General features: G+C 48.3%; 1 pseudogene; it reads right to left on the bottom strand.

Annotated features, from left to right (window-relative positions):
* Positions 1–15,516: 15,516 nt before the first annotated feature.
* LOC123075488 (probable ribonuclease P/MRP protein subunit POP5) lies at positions 15,517–18,094 on the bottom strand (annotated as a pseudogene).
* Positions 18,095–21,908: the final 3,814 nt, after the last annotated feature.

The following is a 21,908-nucleotide window of genomic DNA, read 5'->3' as shown; positions in this document are numbered from 1 at the left end:
AAATCAGTAGAAATGATTTCTCTTCTCTTAGTTTTTTGCGAAAAACAGTCGAGCTATTCATCTCCAATCATGGCAATACAACAAACACCAGAAAAAAAATGAAAATTACATCCAGATTCATAGACCACCTAGCGACGACTACAAGCACTGAAGCGAGCCGAAGGCGCGCCGCTGTCATCGCCCTCCCTCATCGGAGCCGGGCACAACTTGTAGTAAACAGACGGGAAGTCGTCGTGCTAAGGCCCCATAGGACCAACGCACCAGATCAGCAACCGCCACCGATGAAGAGAAGTTTAGATCAAAATGATTCAACCTGAAGACACGTGAACAAAGACGAACAAACACTGGATCCGAGCGGATCCACCAAAGACAACCACCGACCGAATCCCACGAGATCCGCCGGAGACAGACCTCCACACGCCCTTCGATGATGCTAGACACACCATCGGGACGGGGGCTAGACGGGGAGAACCTTATTACATCTTTAAGAAGCTGCGGCCGTCTCGTCTTCTTTAGTAGAACACAAACCCTAACAAAACTTAAAGAAACACATGAAAACATAGCCCTCCCGCCAGCAAGGGCCGGGATCCAACCGCGCACCCATGGCCCTAAGGCCACAGGAGACGTGGGAGATCGGCGGCACCGTCGAAGGGACGCAGAAACCCTAGCCGTCTTTCCTTGGAGGAGAGACAAAGGAATGAGCGAGTTTTCTTTTAGAATCACAACACATTTTTATTGCAAGTTGATTTTTCTTCTCTTAATTGATCTCTTAATACAATATTTCTTACCATGTATTTAGAAATATCTAGATACCGAAGATAAGAGTAAGAGATAATTTATTGTATATCATTATTTATTGCCTTCTCCATGTTACGTGGCAGAATTATAATAAAATTGTCTTATTTTTCATAAAAGAAGAGTCTTATCAACCATTGTACATACCTAAGAATTTCACAAAAAATATGGTCTTCCCAACCTTTGTTTTTTGAAACAACTTTCATTCAATACCAGGGGTGTTACAAACTTATGATCATTCTGTAAACAGGTTTCTACGAAACTTGGAACAAAACTAATCCTTAAGGGTGAAATTTGAGAAAGGAAATTACCTAGATGGCATGATATGGCCTCTTGGCTAAAACTTGTGTACGTCTGTGTGTCTTGTGTTTTAACTTTTAAATTTACATGTGTGGTAAGCAATTTCATATTTCCAATGATTGAGTTGAGTTATGTGGCTTTATTTAAGTGGTGATCTAGATAATAGAGAATAGAAGTAGATGCAAAATACAAAATAAAAAAACTTTTAAATTTACATCCTACCCCTTTTGGCAAGGAAGATTAGGGCATTGAATTTTTCTGGAATCCATCGTGCAGCAATGGCGGCGGCCACGTCCGCTGACGTTCAAATGCCCTTGGCCACCCCTGATCTTCCGCCGGCCGAAGGGAAGGAGAAGGGCCGTACGGCCATGGTGGGTGCAGACTGGTCCTCGCTCCCATACGACCTCATCCACCGCATCGCCGACTCCGTCCTCACCACTAATGACGTCACCTGCTATGTGGACTTGCGCGTCGTATGCCACCACTGGCGCTCCGCCATCGACGACCCGAAGACCGACGCCTCCGATTCCCGGTTCCACCCACGCCGGTGGATCATCCTCGACGAGGTCTTCGAGAGCGACACGCGCCGCCTGCTGGTCAATGCCTCCACCGGCCGGTTCCTCCACAAGGAGCTCCCGCTGCTCCGCAACTACTACGTCATCGCCACCACTCATTGCGGCTTCTTCGTGCTGGCTGACAGGAGCCCTCCTCACGCTGCTCATCTCTTCAACCCTCTCACTGGCGCCATGATCCGTTTCATGGCGCCGGTGCCGCCCGAGGGGGAGGTCGCTGCCGCCATCTGGTTTGGCTTGCCTCTGCCCAAGCTCACCTTGTTCTTCGATTCGTCTCGCAAGCATTACACGGCCTATCCCATCGAAGAATAGTTGAAGAGATAGGTTTAGGGTTTTGCGTGGGTGGCTAACATCCAGCCTCACGTCTCTTTATATAGATGATCATAATACAATTACATGCGTATACAAATACGTGTACATGTACAATATGCTAGACCCTATTTTACATGCCCCCTTAATTTGAACTACATACAAGATTCAAATTGGTTCTAAAACGGTCTAGCATCTGTCGAGTAGCGGGTTTAGTAAATACATCCGCTAGCTGATCATTAGTTGAGATAAACCTGACTTCCAGTTTACCAACAGCTACTCATTCCCTCGCAAAGTGGAAATCAATCTCAATGTGTTTGGTCCGAGCATGAAACACTGGATTCGCCGTCAGGTAAGTTGCCCCTAAGTTATCACACCACAATATGGGTGTGTGCTGCCGTGTGACTTCAAGTTCTGTGAGAACTGTGTCTATCCAAATGGCTTCAGCCGCGCCATTGGCCAATGCCTTATACTCTGCCTCGGTGCTAGACCTCGAGACTGTAGGCTTCTTCTTGGAACTCCAAGATATAAGATTGGGTCCAACAAATATAGCAAAGCCACCAGTAGAACGCCTGTCATCAACACAGCCTGCCCAGTCTGCATCGGTGAATATACTGACTCCAGTAAATCTGGACTTACGAATCCGTAGTCCCGTGTCTAGCGTACCTTTGACATACCTCAGAATACGCTTAACTGCTTCCCAATGAACCTCCGTAGGCTGAGACAGGAACTGGCACACTTTGTTCATGGCAAAGGAGATATCTGGACGAGTGAGCGTCAGATACTGAAGTGCTCCAACTACACTGCGATACCTGAAAGAGTCGTCAGTACTCAGCAATGCACCACTGTGACGCGAAAGGCTCTCGGATGTAGCAAGTGGAGTGAAAGTGGACTTGCAGTTCTCCATGCTGACGCGATGAAGGAGATCAAGTGCATACTTCTTCTGCGTCAATGTCATGCCCCCTGAATGAAAGGACGCTTCCAAACCAAGGAAGTACTCCAACCGGCCCAAGTCTTTGATGGGAAAACTCGCAGACAAGGACTGCACAAGGCGATCCACCACAGTAGGTGTAGAACCAGCAATCACAATATCATCAACATACACCAGCATGTATATCTGAATAGCACCATGTGAAAAGATGAACAGGGACGCATCTGCCTTGGAGGGAACAAAACCAAGCTGTGAGAGCCGCTGACTCAACCGAGCATACCAGGCACGCGGCGACTGTTTGAGCCCGTAGATGGACCGCTGGAGTTTGCAGACATGAGAGGGATAACGAGCATCCTCAAAACCAGGGGGCTGCTGCATGTAGACATCTTTGGCCAGAAAACCGTGGAGAAAAGCATTACTCACATCGATCTGTCGAAGACTCCACCTGTGGGAGACAGCGAGAGAGAGGACCAGACGAACCGTGGCAGGCTTCACCACGGGGCTGAAAGTATCTCCATAGTCGATCCCTTGTTGTTGAGTAAAACCACGAGCAACAAGGCGAGCTTTGTGCTTGTCAACAGAACCATCCGGACGATGCTTGGTCTTAAAGATCCACTTGCAGCTCACAACATTAACACCAGGAGGCCGAGGCACCAACACCCATGTGTTCGTGTGACAAAGGGCAGCAAATTCCGCAGACATGGCGGCACGCCAAGCCGGTTCACCAAGAGCATCACGATGAGAAGTGGGTGCGGCAAAGAATGCACGCCAACGAGTGTCATACCGTACCGTGCCATCCGTGTATGTCTTGGCCTTACGCGTATGATCACGGTGACGAGTGACCATAGTGTGCCCGGGAGCTGCATCGTCGGTAGATGGTGGCGGCGACGACGGAGACCCGACCAGTGATGTCGCGGCTGAACCATTTTCAGCAACAGGCGACACGGGCCGGGGAGACGCGTCGGGCTGGGCCGAACCAGGCGATGAGGGGGAGCCAGGCGGGGACGGCAGCCCAGGGGACGCGGCTGGCGACTCGGCGACGCCCGACGCAAGCGAGGCGGGCTGGGCCGACCCAGGTGAGACGGGGGACGCAGCGGGTGACCCAGTCGGGCCCGCGGTCGTGCCAGCGGGCGAGGCCGACGGGGCCGTAGACGCGCCATCAGGCGAGGCCGGCGAGGCAGCCTCGGGAGACGAGGCATGCACGTCGGGGCCATGCACGTCGATCACGTCGGCGGATGCAGGTGCAGCGACGGTTTCCTGGGAAGAAAGTAGAGCAGCATCTGCAGAAAACAAGTCAGGTGACAAATATGACAGGTCGTATTTCCGCACATGGACATCCGAAACCGGTTCATTGGATGGAAAAGTGAGGGCGTGCTCAATAGAAGCAATATCAACCGAGACACCCGGGCTGGAGTAAGGGAAAACTGACTCGTCAAAAACAACATCACGAGAAATGTAGATCCTACCTGAGGTGCGATCAAGACACTTATAGCCCTTATGCAGAGGACTATAACCAAGGAAAACACACATCTTGGAGCGGAACTCTAGCTTGTGAGCATTATACTTGCGGAGACTAGGCCAGCAAGCACACCCAAAAAATCCTAACAGAGGAATAATTGGGCTGAACATGAAATAGACGGAACAGGGGTGTGTCCTTGTTGAGAACCGGAGTGGGCATACGGTTGATGAGATAACATGCCGTAAGAAAGGCCTCATCCCAAAACCGGAGTGGGAGAGACGAATGCGCCAGTAAGGCGAGGCCGGTCTCGACCAAGTGACGGTGTTTGCGCTCGGTAATACCGTTCTCCTGAGACGTATGTGGACACGACACACGGTGGGAGATGCCCGTGCGTTGAAAGTAGCGATGAAGCTTGTGGTATTGACCACCCCAGTCGGACTGAACGGCCTTGATTTTGCAATCCAAAAGGCGTTCCACATGAGCCTAAAAGTTATAAAAGACTTGCTCAACATCAGACTTATGTTTAAGAAAATAAATCCAAGTGAAGCGCGTGTAGTCATCAACAAAACTAACATAATACTTGTACCCCCCCCCCCAAGATGCAATAGCGGGACCCCAAACATCTGAATGAATTAATTCAAGAGGTACAGTAGTGACGTGATAAGACGTAGAATACGGTAGTTGATGACTCTTAGCACGCTGACATGCATCACACACTAATGATGAATTATTTGAACTAGAACAAGGAAGGTCATGGCTCCGAACAATGGAGGTGACCATATTATTGGTAGGGTGACCTAGACGTTGATGCCATTGCGACGACGAAACGCGGACACTGGATGAAGCATGGTAAGATGACGAGGAAAAGACGACGGTGAAACTCAACAAACACGTCATTATCACAAACAAGACGGTAGTCAGAAAGGAGATGCTCTCTGATGTGTGGAACATGAAGGATGTTGCGCAGTTTAAGAGATGAACCGGGTAAACGGGAATGACCAATGTGTGAAATAGACAAACCTGCACCATTGGCCACCTGAACCTGGTCCTTGCCATCATAGCGCTCGTGAACCTGGAGGCGTTCCAGATCACTCGTCAGGTGATCCATAGCCCCGGTCTCCAGTACCCAAGGATAATCGACGGTGTTCGTGGAGGCCGAGTTGGCGGAGCGAGTGTTGTGGTCCTGATCATAGCGCTTGCGACAATCATCGGTCTCATGCCCCCAGTTTTTGCAAATTTGACACCGGGGGCGCCAGCGATTGTTGCGACGGCCACCACCACCACCGTTGTTGCCACTGTTACCCCCGCCACTTTGCCGGCCATTGCCGGCGTAGGAGGGGTTGCAGTCGCGGCCACCGTTGGGGCCGCCGTTGCCGCCTTGGCGGCCGTGCCCGGGCTAGCTGTTGCCATCGGCCGAACGACCCCCGCCCTGGGAGGGGTAGGGCTCCGAGTAGGGAGCACGTCCGCCCTGGCCGTAGGAGCCCGAGCGAGTCACGGCGTTGGCGGAGGGAGTCCACCCCTCCGACGCACTCTGCTGAGCCTGCAACGCTTCGAACGACAAGACGAGCAAGTAGAAGCTGGAGCAGGGCATAGGTGCGTTACTCACACCCAGGGAGGCGGCGATGGAGTTGTAGGCGGAGCCGAGTCCCGTGAGGATGTGATCAATGAGCTCATCATCACGAATCGGAGAGCCGGCGGCAGCCATGATGTCGGCAAGGGCCTTCATCTTGTGCATGTACTCAGCCGCGGACATCTCCTCCTTCCGCAGCGTCTGGAGTTGACGCCGGATGTGACGGACGTTGGCGCGACTCTGCGCGCCGTACATGGCACCGACGGCCGTCCATACCGCCTGCGCCGTCTCGCAGCTGATGAGCTGACAGGCGATGTCCTCCTCCGTGGAGGTAAGGAGGAGGCCCTTGACCTTCTGATCCTGAGTCCACCAATGATGGTACGCCGGATTAGCAGCGGTCGTCGCGGCGTCGCCAGTCCCGATGGCGATGGTCTTGTCGGGTGCTGCCGTGGTGCCGTCCAGGTAGCCATGGAGGTTGGCGCCGGCAAAGACGGAGCCGGCGATGCCTTCACACAGCATGAAGTTGTGGCGGCCAAGGCGAACGGAGATCGCCGGAACGGCGAGGGCGGCGGGAACGGTGGCAGCCGCAGGCGAGGTGATGGTGCCGACGCTGTTGGAGAGAGAAAGGGCGGCGGACAACATCGTGGCGGCGCGGAGGAGGACAGCGCGCGGCGGTGGAGAAGAAACTCACGGCGAAGGCGGCGCGGAAGGGCGGCGTGCGGTGGTGGAGAAGAAACTCACGGCAGAGGCGGCGGCAGCGGATGGATCGAGCGGCGCGTAGTGTTAGCGCGACGGCCCGGTGGCTAGCTAGCAAGGAGCTGGATGGATCCTGCGTATGCACGTAGCTAGCTAGCAAGCAACGGCGGCGACGCGGAAGATGGGATCGAGCGGCGGCGGCCCGATCTGGCTAATATCAAGTTGAAGAGGTAGGTTTAGGGTTTTGCGTGGGTGGCTAACATCCAGCCTCACGTCTCTTTATATAGATGATCATAATACAATTACATACGTGTACATGTACAATATGCTAGACCCTTTTTACAAGAATAGAAGATATTGCTTTTACACGAGCAACTCTTTTCTTCGTGTGGGTACAGCCCACTTTTCCTTTGATGAAATGCGAACACAAACTTCAGGCATCCAAGAAAGAAGTCAAGATCGAAATCGAAGCATTGTCATTGGGTTGAAGATCAATTCATATCGACAAGACTTTCCATTCATCTTTTTGTTGATATTTGGATTCCGTTTTCAAATAAAGTCATCTTGTAGTTAGAAATCACTTTCACCACCATGGGGTACCAGGAGGACATGCTGGCTTATAATTTCCTCCGGAGGACAACCAGAGATGGTTTCTATGTCGGCGGATTGCTGGAATTAAGCAAAAAAAAATTTGAAGGTAACCACGTGTTCATAGCTCAAAACAGTTACAGCGCACACACGCAGCACACACTAGAAGGACCCAGAAACACATGTGTCCTTGGAACTTTGCACAAAAGACCCCCCAAAATACAAAAGTACAACCCAGTCCTTGGAGGCCCTTGCACACAACATCTTCAACACGCGTCTCCATCCGCCGTCGCCGCCAAAGCACTGCCGGAGGATGGGAAGACAGGCTGCCAACAAACCCGAATCCGCCGAAGCACCATCGCTGGAGCAGCTTTGTGAGCCGATTAAGTGACCCGCCATAGAACGACGGGACCGAAACCTTGGGGCACGTCGGCGGGGGAGCATCCCCGTGCTCAACGGACTGCAGATCCGCCGGCTCCATCCCACGAAGTCGGAGAAGAACGCCAGATCTGCCCTCCCTCTTCCACGAGCCCTGCTCCAAACACACCGCGCCCTGAAGGTCGCCGTCGACACTGCCAAAAGAGGCAGCAACAGCCGGCCGATTCGCTCCTGTACAACCTCCCAGGCCCTCGAGCTGCGCTGGAGGAAACACCGCCAAGACGGAGGCGGACCTGGAGGACAAAAAGCACCGACTGGGTCGCCGCCGCCGCCTGGCCGACCCAGCCCCTGCACTCAGATCTCGCCGGTCAGACTTGACCAACGAGAAGACGCGGCCGCTAGCCCGCCGGCTCCACCATAGAGAGCTTCGCCGGAGTGGGGAACGAGCCGCAGCATACACAGCCCGACGCGACGCTGCCTCCACCACCATCGCAGCGCCCCAAGGAAACCTACCCCTACACCTATCTACAAGCCGGCAGAGGACCGGGGCTCCCCCCTCCAACCACCGCCGGAGCGGCAGATGGAGGCGAGAGCCCACAGCCTCGCGGGCCTTCGGTGGGAGAGATGTGGTCGCCTCCCTTGCGCCTGTCTACGAGAGAAAGGGGAAGGGAGCGAAAGAAGCTTTGCTATCTATGGGACGGTTGTGGCAGGCGGCGCTCGACGTGACAGGAATGTTTGCCTTTGGAATTAAGCAAATTAACTGAAGCGCTTGGCAGCATCGATGTTTTGATGAAGATGCATCATATTCAGCCGCCTGAGAAGTTTTTCTACAGTGATCCTCTTGAGACCGAGACAGGATGTTTAGGTCCCGGGGTTCGGGACACCCGACTATCCTCGCCGTCCATCCACAGTGTCTGACTTGGCGATCCCTTCCCTGTCCTGCAACGGGGAATGGATTTGCAGGCTATGTGAACAGTAAGAGCTAGAGTAATAAATTACTTGAAAATGGCAATCGGCTGTGTAGGTCACTGTTCAACCCATAGAGATTCTCCCTCACCTGTCACACAGCTCGGCCAGTGTTGCTGCTTTTCCGTGAAGAGCTACATCGACTGTCCGATCAAAATAACCAATTAAATAATTGTGTTCATGCCAGGTATAGCATGGTGCGACGAGCATCAGTAAAGAGAGAGAAAACATACACAGAGAGTAGATGAAACGAATGAAGAGGAGAGAGAGTATGGAACGCTGTGCGTTGTTGTTTTACAGAAGTTGCATGCAAAAGCTGAGAGGGAGAATTGTTGCATGCAAAGCTTTTTTGGGGAGATTTTTTAGGAGGTACATCTTGTCACTGCACATGACCGCACGCAGCTGTCGGGAAAAGTTGCATGACACGCTGCCTGCATACCTATGACAAATCTTTTCAGCACTAGGCTGCTCCTGCTGCCCCACGAGACGGCTACTACCCATCATAGTGACATAGCCTACTACTCCCTAGTACGGTCAAATGGACTGGGTAAGCGTGCAGACACACTCGGGCTGCTCTGCGGGTTGACACAAGACCGCACGAATCTCAGCGATGTCATATGGATAGATAACAGGGTGCCCCGACCCCCGGGAGCTACCACACCTTTTCGGGACATGCAAACGGTGGCCGGTGTTTCCTTATGGAATTTGGCGGACGGCTGCTCATCATCGTCAAGCTACAGCGACTCATTAGGGTTCTCAAGTTCGAGGCCACGAGTGACGAGCTTGTGTGTTTGAGGACCATCAACAACTATGCCATCTTCATCGGTCATCAAAGGTGCTTGGCTGTCTGCGCCGATAAGTTCCCGTCCATTGAGGCAAATTGCGTCTACTACACCAAACACCGGGGTTCATCGGCGCGCTGTAGGTACAACCTTAAGGACGACAAAAGAGAGGTGATCTCTAAAGCCGATGAGTCTTTGAAGCAGGACAAGCAGTTTGTCCTCGCTGCTGACCGTCATTTCATCATCGTCTAGCTTCTGTCGAGCTACACCATCAATATCCGGGATTCTGAACTGGCCTTGCAACAAGTCACATAAGGCGCCTTGACTTGTTGTGGCAAGATACATGTCGACTCCAAATTAGATTACTGCGGTTAAAGTGGAACTGCGGAACTTGCAACAAGTCACATAAGGCATCTGTTATGCTTGATGCTGTCTTGTGTCCGTGTGCACTCGTTCTTCTAATATAATGCTAAGCAAATGCAATCTGGTGCTTCATTTCTCTGGCAGTAGAGCTCAGTTTGTACCAACTTCTAAATTGTGCTCCTGTTAAATTTGCAATGCCTTGTTCTAGGCAACTAACAGGTTTTAATTTTGCGTACCGTTGTTCTGTAGTGGAATGCCGTATTCCGAAGCCACGCTTAGAACAAGTTACATATGCGTTTCATCCATGTGCTTCACCCTTTGCAGCACTTTCTCTTGTAATCTGTTCTTTGTTGGATTTCTGGGCATTACTGCAGAATGGTCCAACACATTTTGTAGCTCAAATGCAGTTAAGAACTAAAGACGTGCTTGGCACAATTGCAGCTCACCGTTGCTGGTAAGAATTTAAGAGGTTCTTCGCATATATAAATTCCTGACACAATTTGTAGTTGTTGTTTCTAGATTCAGAGATGTTCGCATATTTTTGCCAGACTGGTGTTTTACGCTTGCATACACTACATCCTATTCGGAGGACACAGGTGTTGATTAGATTTGATCGTAGTGCCATTCTTTTAGAATGAAGATAATAGTACGGGTGCATGCAGTTCATCACCCAGATTGCACTTAAGAACAAGAACTCAAACTTTCAAGGTAAGAGCATGCAGAGAGTTCATAATAGTTCGTAGTTGGAAGCATAGACATGACTGACCAGTTGGTGAGAGTCAGACTCACAGGTGATCCAACTTTTTATCATGAAGCATCTGTATCCATATGCCATCATTGTACATGCCCTTAGCGCCATCCCAGAGACCTTGAAGGACCTGGGGACTACGTACTGCCCCCCTCCTCCCCCCCCCCCCCCCCTCCCCTCAAGGGTAGGGCCATGACAAGGATTTGGACCTGCATGACCAACAACCCCAGTCATCAGAAGAATCACTCACCTGGGCCCGCATCGGTAATGCCCCGTCCGGTCCAATAGCATGAAGCCCATCCAGATAAACACCACAGCATGTACCCTAGTGGATCAAGGATGTGGTCAATCAAGGTGAACGTTACCCGCGATACCATCAAGCTTGACCGGTAATAAATTCACTTGTAACTGCCATCATATGACCTGTAATGCATCATGGCTTGTAACAACTCTTTTAACTCCACCTTTCACCGTAGTATACAAGGTGAGAAGGGCATGCATGAGACATAGACATGTTCACTGAAGTCTATAGGCTAGACAAATCGTCTGTAATTATTCGGCTCGCACAAGAGAGCAGGAGTAGGGTATTACCCTTAGAACAGGGGGGCTGAACCTTGGTAGAACCTCCACTGTATGAAAACTCACTAGACCATGAAGGCGCGCGTTGCCGTGCCCGTCCCTGCATTGTAAATATAGGTTGACTTCAGCGTCTATTTTACATGTAAACTTTGCACCGTACGGCCTCTTTGCAGTAACTTGTTTTCAATAATTTCTTGATCACCTTCATTAAGAAGAGACAAACACAAAGCATATACTCCCTCCGTCCTTAAAAGAATGTACTTCCAACTTTATGTTTGACTGTATTTATACAATAATACATCAACATTTATGTCATCAAATTAGTAGAATTAGATTCATGACACGATATATTTTCATCATATACCTATTTGGTTTCATAAACATTGATAAATTTTTGCACAAACTCGATCAAACTTGAAAATAGTTTAACCCTTCAACAAAGTTGGAAGTACAAATTTTCAAGGACAGACGGAGTATGTTACAATAGTACTGCAGAAACATGAAACCAAAATGCAAGTCTCATAGCAATGAGTGTGGCATAAGATCCTAGGCGTGCACAAACATAGTTATTTTATCATTGTCAAAAGAATTTGAGGCATAATTTCACAATGACAAGTGTATATATGAATTGGCCTCATAATTTCTTGTATTTATCTACATGTGTACCATCACTTCAGAAGAGACCAACAAAAGATACACCCAGGTTAAGCAGCTTTACTCAATAAAAAATACAAAAAGAGAAGACTCGACCGATGCATCTACTCTTACCAGCAGAAAAATGCAAAAAGAACATCTGTTTTAACCATGAGCCAGAAAAAACGCATTCAGCCCCCCCTCCCCCCTCCCCCCCCCCTCCTGCCGCCCCCGCGTCGTCCGCTCGGGCGACTCGGGAGGCGACTAGGGTTTTCGCCCAGCGCCGCCACCCCTCACCCCCTTCCCCCTCGTCGCCACCCGAGGTGGCCGCCGGCAAGCCTGCGCGGTCGCCGGTGACGGTGGCGGCGAGGCCCTGCTCGCTCCGTTTCTGGCGGAAGACTCCGGATCTGGGGCAGCGGCCCTTGGCGCGGCGGCGGCGCCCTCCCGGCTGGCGGCGTCCGTGGGTGGTCCTAGCCGGCGTTCCCGACCACGCGGGTGGTGGGACGGCGGCGGGTGGTGGCTGCGGCGTGGAGATCCCCCTCCTCGTCAGATCTGAGGTTCGACTCCCCTCCCCTTCAGCTCCCTCATCCCCGCCGGATCCAGCAGCTTCGGTCGCCGGAATGGTGTGGATGGGTGCCCGGTGGTGCGGTTTTGGGACCGTGGGAAACCATTGGTCGGCTGGTCCGGCCCGGCGACAGCGACGCCCTTGGGCGCCGCCCTTCCTCCTTGGAGGTGCAGCTGAGATCCCAACCCTATCCACCCCCGTTCCCTTCCCGGGTGAAAGCCCAAAATCCTTCTTGGATTGGGCGGTGACGGCGCGCTGCGCGTCGTGCCCTCCTTGGAGGCGCCGCCTGGGGAGTGTGCGTTCGGGTGAGGGGAGGCAAAGGTGGAGTTTTGGGCGGCTCTGGTTATCAGGTGGCTGTGGTTGGTCTGGCTCGCAGGGAAGTCTGTCCCCGCTCCCCTCAAGTGCGGTGCTCCTCGGCGGTGGCGTGTTTGGCTCAGCTCCGGCGGTACGGCGTCTGCGATCCGGCGGTAGGGGATAGGGTTCCTCTTCCCGGCAGTAGCAGCACGTCCCTGGCCGTGGACGCCCGGTGTTTCTCTTCAGCAGCCGACGACTCCTGCTCCTCGTCGTTCTGCGGCCTCTCCTGATGTCCGTGCTGCTCGTTCTTCAGTGGCTCCTCCCGGTGGCTTTCCCGCTGTTTTTCAGGTGTCCTAGGTTGCTTCGGTGTGTCAGATGAGGTGTGCTCATGTCCTAGGAGGTTGTGCTCTGTGACTATCCCAGGACTCGAGGTCGGCATCTCCCCTGCTCTAGGGTGAGCGTCTCTCATGTCTGTCGGCGGCGCCTTTCGATCCAAGGCGAGAGGGAAGGGTCCCTCTACGGCGAGAGCGAAGGAAGATGCTTGGTTTCCTCCAACCTTGGACTCGGTCATGTCCACAACTCCACTCTGTTTCTGCAGGTCCTCGTTGTGCTCACGCTACTCGCAATTCTTGGTTCTTGTTTGCTGCGGTCGGCGGCGTGTACTAGCTTGGGCTTCCTCTTCTTTTTGTTTTGAGCTAGTATTCTGCGTTGAGTTGTAAGCTTCCTAGGGAGCTCCCTTGTAGCGTTCGGCCGATGTGCTTGTTGTTGTGTTGTAATTCCTGGTCGTTGATGGCTTTGTTAATTCAAAGCCGGGCTACCTATTCTTATTAGGAGGACAAACGAGGAAGAAATGATTATGTGAAGCATCTGTTCTTACCAGTAGCACAATTTTCCTTACCAATGTTCAATCCGTGAAATCATCCCTTTTTGGTAGTGCATATTCTCAACAAGAACAAGAAGTGCACATACATTCTCATGAGTGGGCTACACTATAAGAAGTCATGAACAAGAAGTGTCAGAGCATTTGCACATGATATCAGGCAAAGAACAAATACAAGTGGTAATCTGATCAATTCGATCAGTTTTCAAGCACAGAATTATACATATAGAGCAAAACTAAACATCTATCATCAACGTCACTTACAGGTCGATGGGTTTGCATCCACCGATAGCACTACTTCCAAATCTATTGATTTGCAACCGAAACAGAGAAATATCACACGCAAAATAAAAGAAGATGGAGATAGAAATAGATTATATCACCCTGGGAGGAATCATGGAAGATCCACGCAGCTCTTTCAACAAACACCAAAAAACTGATATTTAAAGTGTTGAAGAAGTAAATGATAAAAATTACCCCATGGCACCATTGTGTTTTTGGAGCTGTGATGCGCGATCCCTGGTTTCTCGATCATAACATAAGTTGGTTTATACATCCCATGCTTAACTTTTTCTGAATTCACTTCTCTTCTGCAAATTGAGAAGAAACAGATTGATAGCTGATCAATGACAGCATGCTTCAAAAAGAAATGGGATAACAGCCAATACTCTAAAAAAAATAATGATCAGGCATCAATTTGTTTTCTACTGTAAAGTGTAAAGCAGAACAACAATTTACCTTTAAAGGCATTGGCATATTTGTTTCATTGTTGGCATCGTGGTCATAGCAGAATCATATGGACCCGTGACATTGGCAAGCGATTTCTTCTGGAATTCATTGATTTCTTTCACAATTATCAATTCATGCACAAGAGTCAACATGACCTGAGGGAAGAAATAGAAGCATATGACTCACAAGCTCACAAGGAAAAAAAATCCAATGGAACCAGGGCACGAACCAATCTGTTACGCGATTCCACAGTAGTCCAAATAAAGGATAGGTGAGATGTGTTTACCTACGGAAGATGAGATTCGTGAGGATGCATAACGCATGCGAATTCATCGGGGGAATAGGGCTGCTTCAAAAAAAGAAGGATCAATCCATGCATCAAGAATTTCTTGTACGTGGACGGACTGTACAACAGTACAACTTTGTAGGCTATTCTGGTATGCCGATCAGGAGGGACGAAGCCGCTGAACCGCGAGGGATGAAGACGACAACGCACGTCTAGGGGAACCGCTGAACTGCGAGGAATGGAGCCAACGGCGCACGCCGCCGCCTTGGGAAGAACCCAGGCAATGTGGTGGAAAAGTCATGAGAGGATAGAAAGCACGGAACGGGCCTGTGTACTCTACTTTCCTGGGCCTAACCTATGTTTCTCAGGACTGGTCAGCCCGATTAAGGACAGAATGCCTAGGTCCATCAACGGAGCAGCAGCCCGTTTATGGTGGGTAAGTGGGGCGCGATGACGGAGCGAAAAACGCGCAGGCGCGACCGAGGGAAACGAACGGCAGATCTGTAGCGTCTATTAGCTAGATCCGACGGCAGAGGACGTCAAATTGCTGTGGAGGGGCGTGGGTAGCTCCGTTTTACTGTTTTGTAATGCCTAAATGTTCTACATCCTTGCCTCCACAAAATCCCCAAATCATGAACATTGCCACGAAATCCACACGATACTTGTCTTCAAAATAATACCATGAAATTGTTTCCGTTGTGCATAGTGCACATATGTTCCATCTCAATACCGTCTCATTGGTTTGTTTATGTGAAGATTGTAAAAAAACAAATCTCCCGAAATCAACTGATGCAAGTTGCCATTTTCAGGCAACTTAAAATAGTAAGCACGGATTGATAATGACTTGCATTTTCTTGAGAACCTTTCATATGCATTTACCTAGTGAGTGAGATATATGTACTAGTCTTTAATGATCTTCTCTTAGTTGATCGAGTCAAACAAGAAATAAAGTTGTTAAAATGAACATGAACTGAGACCAACCTGGAGACTAGTGCCAACAATTTCATGAACTAACTTCTTGGTGTAATGCAACAGCAGCCAGAGAACATTAGTTGGTAGCCATGTTAGTTGGAACCTAGACCATTGGGTGGTGAGCCATTGAACAGCGAGTACAGAGGCACAATTGCTCACTGTGTAGATCTATAATTTCTCCAGAATTGATATGCCTCGAGGCTCTGAAAACAAGAATAATGGCGGGCGAAACAAACTTCCATCTTCACTAACTATCTAGCCCCTTAAATTTGCCAAAGCAACTCTGCGCGGACTCAATGATCTCCGGTGTGATACCATCACAAGCAGCCAGCTTTTACTGCTCAAACTTTGCTTCTTCACACTCCAACGCGGCTTTCTTGCAGGGCCTGATACTTCCTGGAAATGAAGTTGGTGGTCAGCTCTGGTCTGGCACATGGCCTTGCAAGCATTTCTTTCTTTTAGGGGCTCAGCCAAATAACAAGTGCAATTGGGTCAAAATGCCAAACAATATGAGGATAAGCATCAAACTATATGTGGAGAAACATTATCAGCCAAAGTTTGTGCACTGAAAACACTCAGAACTAATCTGGATTCTTGGTGAGAAAAGCAGTTTTAACAAACTCAACAACATAGACACGTGTAAAGGAATCAGAAAGACGTTGCTGTGATTGCTAACTGAACTTCACCTTACACTGAAAAGCTATATTGTACTTGAATCAGACATAAAAAGGAATATGTTTTATTAAGTCGAAACTAAAAAGAACTGTTGACCAATTTGATAAAGAGATGAGCATATCAGCTTGTGAAGATATGACATTGCATTCAATAATTTGTAACACCCTACGGCCCAACAAGCCTAACAGATTTCCTAGCACACCATTTGCACTTCTGCTTGTTGGTAAGTTTTGGGGATGCTGTTTTTTTTTTTTTGACTGGTGTTTTGGGGATGCTGTTGTGAGGCATGTCCTATGTGGATGACCTCGAGTTATTTCCTTTTATTTTTTGTAAGCCGATTCGTTTGGCATTACCATAATTAAATAACACTCCTGTTGAAAAAGGAAAATTGCACTTCAGTTCTCGTTCGTGCAAATGGATTAACCTGGAAAGTGCTACGTCTTCGGCCAACAAGGGTTGGATGCAAGTGTAATTCAGCCACTCTGGCGCCAAGTCATAACACATTAAGACCACAGTGAACACAATTAGATCAGTTACTGAATTCAACTACGAAGCTCATAGTGCATCAAACCAAGTGTAAAAGAAAAAGGAAATAAACTGATGTGGCTCCATTATGTATTATCCACTCACCGCTCACATCCAAGAGGTTGAACGACACAAGGATCTACCCAATGCTCCTCACCATTGTGATAGCAGCCCAAACTTTTTGGTGATCTTCACGCGACACTTGGATTACGCAAATCTTCCAGAGGATTTACATACTTCACTGCATATGACCGGAGCTCAGAAGTGCTTATAAAGTCTACAATAAACTGGGAGCACATTACATGCATATATCATACTGCCTGGGGGAACTAAAGATGATTTATAAGTTATTAGCACCTTGCAATGATCAAAGAGATGCAGCGAGGCCACACTCCCCAAAGTTGAGCTGGATGTTTTCTCTGATAACTTTGGTTATGTTGAACTGGGTGAGGATGATTGGATCAGCCTCTCCTCTGCTCACGTCGATGAAGACCTCCATCACCATGTATCTGTTCTCGAAATGAACCATTGCTTGAGAAATCTAGTGCTCCTGGTTATAGTGACCTGGATTTTCATACAGATGGATGACAATCAAAATTTCAAACGAAGAAACCTCTTCAAGAGAACCAAGGCAGTAAAGACTAGCCAGCCCGTCAAAAGATTTCTCTTCACCACTATAACATCAAAAGAGTACACTGTTACAAATTTCATTGTGGGCAAAAAATATCACATCAGCGCCCTTAGTCTTCTTTTTTCACACCTATGATTTACATCAGAAAATATACCCAAAAAAATAATTATTAAATTCAGGTAAAGCTATCACAATCTCACTACTAACCAATACTACATTCAAAGCTAATGACTGTTTATGGTTGCAAATACGAAAAAAAACGCCACCTTGACTAGCATCTAATAATGACCACCTAGTCCTCAATCCGCACTGCTAAATTGCTACAATTCAATGGGCAATGAATGCATCATACTCTGTTCTCAGAAACTCAGATGGCAGAAACTATTCACGGAGCCAAGATTCCAGCGAGTCCAGGGCAAAAAATCAAGAGGTTGTTACTACCCCAAAACATACCATTATATAGAATTTGAAATCAATAATGGCTGTGACACAAAAGAAAAAACATTCAGAGTATTCAGAACTTGAAGAAAAAACATTATACAGGGTCTACTACTCTAGTCCTTTGGTGAATTCGCCTCAGTTGCAGACTTGCAGTACAGAAGGATCTTACCGAGTGTTCACCGGCGCACGCGCGTCGCCTGCGCGGGAAGATACGACGGCAGCGCGCGCGTGACTGATCTCCGCCTCCCTCGTCCTCCCCGCTCGCCGTCGACCTCCTCTCTCCGCCTCCTGCGCCGACAGCCGGCGTCCTCGGACAGAGGAATCCGGCTAGGCTTGCCTTGAATGTACAGTAAAATATCCACGGCGATTGCGGGAAGGAAAGAAAGGCGGCGGCGGAGTAGCACTCCTGCGAGCCGCCATTCTCTGCGATTAGGGGATGCCTCGAAGAGGAGCGAAGACTACACCATAAATGGGCTGGGCCAGCGCGAGGGAAGAAAGCATTGGCTCCTAGCAAACGTTTTTCCTATTACTTTTATTTATATTTATATAAAATGGAAACAAATTTTGTTATATTTTATAAATGTTCGCCCCACGTTTCAAAACTATTACCACAGTGTTTGTGTAACTTTTTAAAAATGTTCATAGAATTCATACAAATGTTTGTGACAATTAAAAGGTTCCTGCATTTCAAACATCAAAACAATGTACGTGAAATTTTTGAGAAATGCTTTTACAATGTAAAAAATGATCGATGCCATCCAAAAAAAATGCTCACATATTTCAAAATATTTAAATAAAATTTATAACATTTTATATAATTTCAAAAATGATTGCATACTATAAAAATATTTCTAATGATTCAAACAAAATGTAAATAACATTTTAAGTAAATATTTTCACGTTTGCAAAAAAAATCTTGACATTTTAAAATATGTTTATACCATATAAAGAAAAGTTTGCATGGTTGAAAAAAATATTTCATTCCAATTTAAAAAATCATTAACATGTATATGAACAATATTTAATATGTATCAAAAAATGTTCGAAACATGTGTTTGAAAAATGTACAGCATGATTTGAGAAATTTTCAACATATATCAAAAAATGTTTCACGTAAATATAAAAAATATACAATGTGTTATGAAAAAATAGAAATCTGTTGAAAAAAAGAAAAGAGGAAAAGGAAAAACACCGAAGAAACCCATTGAAGAGACACCAAAGAAGAGGGAAATCAATGAAAAACGAAGAAAACCAAACAAGTCAATGAACAAACGCAAAACATACAGAAACTCGAAGAAAACGAAGAAACCCGGTAAAGAAGTGCAGAAAACAGGTCATAAAAGAAGAATGCCATGGCGAAACATCATAAGGTCATCAAATGCAACCCATGACATGGAAAGCCCAATGTAGACCGTCCTTTTGTTTTAGAGAACATGAAAATCCTGGTATAGCCAAACGATTTTAGAACATCTATAGCTAAATTTTATAAATGGCCTAACTTCTTTGTAGTTTACCTTTTAAGCTGCTCAAATTTTAAGAGAAACATTCGCCGACTCTCAAGTTTGAGCAGTCAAAAGCCACTCCCTTAACAAGATCGCTGGATTGCATTAACTGGAAAATTGAACTATTTTATTTAAAACTTCATGTTTGGATTGTAATATTATATTTGAAATATTGCTGCACCAGGATATTTGTATGCTATTTATGGATGAATTTATCCAGAGTTACTTTAGGTGCTCTGGACAAAAAGGAAAAAAAATCAAGGCCTGACATTTGAGCACGTGGTTGGATGGTCGGCTCCTCTATCAATGTGTTCAATTTGATAATCCACATTGGAGTTGTCCTAACCTCCAAATACAATTCACGTGTCTTCATAGGCCAGGTGAGCGGCCTCGATGTAAATTATTCTCGTGCCATTGAAAATGCGTCGGTTCCTCTCCTTCATGACATATACGAGAAGGCCGCTAAGACGCCTCCTCAGGTTGGCATGGGAATCTCTTAGTCTGCCCTCCCATCAGTCCTCAGTTGAGGTATCCGCTGGGCCGGGGAATGGCATGGCACCCGCCCATGAGAACACGAGTTGACGGCCGGCCGAAGCAGTGGCAGGGGACGGAAAAAATTAAGGTGGGGCGGACACTTCAACGGCAACCGCCATGTCGCCCCATCACCCGACCACTAGCAACGCGGCCACGCCGCTACTGCTCAGCTGCCACCTATATATGCAAGCCACAGTTGCTAGACTCACGGGATTTTACTGGGTTTTATGGATTGTTTTTCAGCTAATTAAACCTGCCCCCCTGATTTCAGGTGGGGGTGGGCCAGTTTCCCCAACTACATCCAATCACAAAGTGCCAACTGGAAGCATTAAGTAAAATCCCGTAATTAGCCGGTGCGTGTAGCTTTACTCTATGCAAGCGCCTAAGCCTAGGAATTAAGCCATGTGCGAACTAACCTATGGTTGGATGGTTAGAGGGATATTGGTATCCCAGCCCACTAGGGTTCAAGTCCTGATGCTCGCATTATTCCAGGATTTATTTCGGGATTTCGGCGAAGCGCTTTCAGTCGGAGGAGACGTTCCCGTCAATGACGAGGCCCTACGATGACTTCGTAAATCTAAAGATGATATGCCAGCTCAGTCTCTCGGAAGTGAGTATATGCGCGTATATATGAGCGTTTGTGTATGTACTGTGTTAAAAAAAGAAGGAATTAAGCCATGTGTAGCCTCCGTTACTTCCGTTGGCCGCCCAATCGCTGCCGGCTGCAGTGGCTATTAGAGCTAGTGTTGGTCGCTCGCTCGTGTAATATGTGTTGTGGTTGCCCTCGATGCCTCTTTGTTTTGGTCCATGGACAGACGAACTGCTGTTGTCGATCGATGCGTGACCGTTTTTTTTTTTTTTGCGAAAATTCCACTATTCTATGTTTATTCTTGCAATTTTTAAAAATGCGTTTTTTATGAATAGTCTGCGCAAATTTTGTTGTTGTGTTGTTTTAGTTTTTTATTTCCTCTATTTTTAAAGGGTAATACCAATGCCCACTAATTTATTCTTTTTCACAATAGTGAAGGGTGAAATGACGATGGAGATGAAAGGGTAATACTCGCCACATCTACCACACCTAGAGGGAAATTACTCACGCATCATAAGACAATAACCAATCATCTCGGACAATAAATCAGTAGAAACCATATCAATATCACAAGGAAGATCGACAATGAAATAATAACTGGCAACGAGCAGTCAGGATCCTATTTGTGTATAACTGGCCAAACGGGCCAGCCCACGAGCACGCCAGCACAGCCCGCCATGGGCCAGTCACAGCACGGGCTAAACGGGCCGGGCCCGGCACGCGGCACGCCCTGGGCCGTGCTTGGGCTGCTAGGCTGAGCACGCGGGCCGGCATGGCACGGCCCGATTATCTTTTTTTATTTTTTTTATTTTTTTATATATCTCTATATGGCCTAATATATACTAGCCCAGTAGAAAAATATAGGCCCAAAAAACGTCAAATAGGCCAAACAGCAGGTGGGCCTGCGTGCTTGGTGTGCTGGTGGGCCGGCCCGATTACCAGCTGGACCGTGCTTGGGCTGCATGCTGCAGTACACAGGCCGGCACGGCATGGCCCGTATAATAATCGTCCCCTGGCGCGCCGGGCCATGCCAGGCACGATGTGACGCCCCCGATTTGACCGTACACTAATCATGCACGCAAATGTGTACGATCAAGATCAGGGACTCATGGGAAGATATCACAACACAACTCTAAAACATAAATAAGTCATACAAGCATCATAATACAAGCCAGGGGCCTCGAGGGCTCGAATACAAGTGCTCAATCACAGACGAGTCAGCGGAAGCAACAATATCTGAGTACAGACATAAGTTAAACAAGTTTGCCTTAAGAAGGCTAGCACAAACTGGGATACGGATCGAACGAGGCGCCGGCCTCCTGCCTGGGATCCTCCTAACTACTCCTAGTCGTCGTCAGCGGCCTGCACGTAGTAGTAGGCACCTCCGGTGTCGTAGGAGTCGTCGTCGACGGTGGCGTCTGGCTCCTGGGCTCCAGCATCTGGTTGCGACAACCAGGTAGAAAGGAAGGGGGGGAAAAGAGGGAGAAAGGCAACCGTGAGTACTCATCCAAAGTACTCGCAAGCAAGGAGCTACACTACATATGCAAGGGTATATGTGTAAAGGACCATATCAGTGGACTGAACTGCAGAATGCCAGAATAAGGGGGGGATAACTA

The sequence above is a fragment of the Triticum aestivum genome, chromosome 3D (genome assembly GCF_018294505.1).
Source record: "Triticum aestivum cultivar Chinese Spring chromosome 3D, IWGSC CS RefSeq v2.1, whole genome shotgun sequence".
In the NCBI taxonomy this organism is placed as follows: domain Eukaryota; kingdom Viridiplantae; phylum Streptophyta; class Magnoliopsida; order Poales; family Poaceae; genus Triticum; species Triticum aestivum.
The sequence above is the reverse complement of the archived record's forward strand: the minus strand, read 5'-3'. Positions and strand labels throughout refer to the sequence as shown.